The sequence below is a fragment of the Petaurus breviceps genome, unplaced genomic scaffold (genome assembly GCF_028583685.1).
Source record: "Petaurus breviceps papuanus isolate PSGF00001 unplaced genomic scaffold, PetGlider_PUasm1.0 41, whole genome shotgun sequence".
NCBI classification, from domain to species: Eukaryota; Metazoa; Chordata; class Mammalia; order Diprotodontia; family Petauridae; genus Petaurus; species Petaurus breviceps.
Genome location: NW_027186320.1, coordinates 2,693,747 through 2,696,967, shown reverse-complemented (window position 1 = coordinate 2,696,967; position 3,221 = coordinate 2,693,747). Strand labels below are relative to the sequence as shown.

The following is a 3,221-nucleotide window of genomic DNA, read 5'->3' as shown; positions in this document are numbered from 1 at the left end:
TATTGAAAAGACTTTTTAGAAAAATAAAACATTCACAAAAGACCAAAAGGTAGCACCCTTCAAAGTCTACTCCATAGTATAATGTGGGAGACAATATTAAAACAATTGTGTAGAAATAAGATAGATAAAGAAAAATTGGAGGGAAAGCACTACAGAGTAATCAGCAAAGGCTTCTTTTAAAAGGTGTCATTTATCTAAGACTTGAAAGCAGACAAGGGAACCAGTTGGGAGAGAAAAGGAGGAAGATAATTTCAGACATGAGTTGCTGCTAATGAAAATGCAGAGTTGGGAGATAGGGTGCTTTCCTCTAGGAATAACAAAGAGGCCTATGTCACTTCATCTCAGAACTGTCCCTACCCAAATAAGAACTTATGAGAGAATAAAATAATCAGAGTGCCCCAAAGTTTATAGTACAGGGGAAGAAGGATTTTTTTTAAAGCGATCAGGGTTAAGTAACTTGCTCAAGGTTACACGGCCAGTTATTTCTGGGTGTGGTGCTGAGTATCTGAGCCCAGATTTGATCCAGGTCATCCCGACATTGGAGCCGGTGCTCTTACTCACTGAGCCACCTGGCTGCCCCTAAGCAATTGGGGTTAAGTAACTTGCTCGAGGTTACATGGCCAGGTGTTTTTGGGTGGGTGCTAAGTGTCTGAGCCTGCCATTCAATCTCCAGGTCTTCTCAACAATGGAGCTGGTGCTCCTACTCACTGTGCTACCTGGCTGCCCCTGGAAGAAGGATTCTTGCAACTCAGTGATGATGAATATTCTCTGTACTAATATATGGAGCACCACCTTATCTCCTCCTCTTGATTACTGCTAGTATAAGCAAGTGTGTGTGTGTGTGTGTGAGTGTGTATGTATGTGTGAGAATATGCACACTTCTGTGTCTGTGTGTATCTGTGTACCCCAACCGAGACACTGGACTGGAATTGCCTAATCATTGCCAACCCTGTGACTCCCATTGCAAGGCTAAACTGTTGTAGTGGTTGGAACTTCTCTATGTCTCTGCTTCCTTGTGGAATCTGAACTTGCTGGTTAGTTTATCCAACCCATTGAGGCCATGTGTAATGTAATGCCAAGGAAAGGCAACTTCCCAGGTTCAAAATACCAGCATAGGTGCTCTCTATTTTATTCAGTAACAAACCCAGAACAGAGAAGATCAAAACATGACATCATTCAAAATACAGCATTTACTAAGTGTGATTAAATCATCTCCAAGGCCTACCCCACCCCAGGACTTTCCAATCATTCAATCAATTACAAAGTCTCTGTTCCAAATACTTCTCCACCCCTAGGCTATACCTTAATTAAGTCCACCACAAAGCCCCTCTTCTCAAATGGAGATTAGTTTCCAAACATAAGTAAAATACATTCATTTGCTCAACCATAGAACACAAAAAGGTCAAAAGTTCCCCACCCCTGGATCACAATTGAATCTACCCCAGAGTTACATCAAGTTTAAACACAGCACTTAATACCCAAATGGAGGTCTTTTCTTCATCTTGACACTGAGGCAAGTTCTCAGCATTCTTAGTTCCTGGAGAGACAAGGCTTAGCAAGGCCATAAGATACATTGCCAGTCCCTTCATGAATTTATCCTCTGTCTGTAGAACAGCCCTAGAACCCCTGAACACATTAGCAAAGCCCTCTCCCAGGATTTCTGTAAACATACAACAAGAAAATCCTTCTTCAGGGCTTCTGAACCAACAGAAAGGCTCCCAGACCCCTGCAACAACAGTACTGTCCCTCACCAGTGGACAGTATTCATTCTGTCTGCAGGACAGTCTCCAGACCCCTGCAACAACAGTACTGTCCCTCACCAGTGGACAGTATTCACTCTCTGTCTGCAGGACAGTCTCAGGCCTTCTTAACCAAATGCCAGGTTCCAGGACTTCTTCAACAGGACAGTCTTTCACCAGTGGACAAATCTGGCAAAATAACATCAAAACAGACAGACAAAGTACCAGCAAAACAGCCATGTCTCCTCAGTCCTTGGCAGCTCAGGGGGCAGGTCTCAAAAGTCCAGGGCAATTCAAAGCGGCCACCAGCAATCCTCTTAGTCTCTCTCCCTCTCCACGAGGTGCTGCTTCCAAAAAAAAAATCTTCCGCCTCTCTCCAGTGTCTCTCCAAATCTCCGTCACCAGCTCCTCCCACTTCAGGACTTTCTTTTCACATCAACAAGCCCATCCCACAGGTGGGATTAACAAACTCTGGGTTTTAATACAATCAATTTGAAAACCAAGCCAATACAGGGGAATCTTTAATTGCCATTACTATCACACCATGTGATGAAAGGATTTGAATGCCAAAGATTTTAAATTTCATGCAGGATGTGACAGGGTGCCATTTTAGTTTCTTGAATAGGAAAGTTTCATGGTCAGGTGTATAATAATGGATCATTAATTTTATAGCAAAATGTAGGAAGAAACCTGAGACAGGGGAAACATTCAGCAGGCTATTACAAGTCCAGATGAGATAATTGTATGCACCAAAGTAATTCTAGTGTCCATAGAGGTAAGGCACAAATATAATATATCATGAAAATAACCAAGCCTTGGTGACAGTGGATATAGAGCGTGAGAGGGCAGAGTTGAGAATACCACTTAGGTTTTGAATGTTAGGTAACTGGGAAGATCAAGCATCCTTCAAGATTAATAAAGAAGTTCAAAGATGAGGAGAGGTTTGGGGAGGGAGGAGATATAATAATTTCTATTTGGGACATGTTTAACTTCAGATATATACAAGATATCCAGTTTGGGAAGTTCAATAGGCAGATGGAGATGAAAGTCTGGAAGTTAGGAGAGAGATTAGAGTTAAGTAAATTGATCTGAGAATTATCAGCCAAGGTGTAATCTACTGGGGAGTCCAAAACACAAAAGAAGACCTGGGTAGACCCAAGACATTCCTTTCTACTACCTTTGGATTACTTGGAGGGTCAATGAGGTCAGCATTTCATTCTGGGTTTTAACTATATCTAATTACTCAAAACTAGATTCAAACATTATGATAATTTATAAAATTTTCTAAACAATACTCTTCCATGAGAGAAGTGAAAATAGGGTCGAGGGAAGAATCCAGGAGGATACTCATGGTAAGAGGGTATGAACTGGACAAAAACCCAGAAAAAGAAACTGAGAAGGAAATGTTAGACAAGTAGAACTAGGATAAAACAGTGTAACAGAGACTTTAAGAAAAGACAGTATTAAGGCGAAAGGACCAGG

The 3,221-nt window shown here is 41.6% G+C and overlaps 1 long non-coding RNA gene across 1 annotated transcript; it reads right to left on the bottom strand.

Annotated features, from left to right (window-relative positions):
* Positions 1-1,098: 1,098 nt before the first annotated feature.
* Positions 1,099-2,260, bottom strand: LOC138171043 (uncharacterized). Its single transcript, XR_011170793.1, has 2 exons — positions 1,803-2,260; positions 1,099-1,769 (listed from the first exon to the last, which is right to left on the bottom strand). It is a non-coding gene; the product is annotated as an uncharacterized lncRNA (long non-coding RNA).
* Positions 2,261-3,221: the final 961 nt, after the last annotated feature.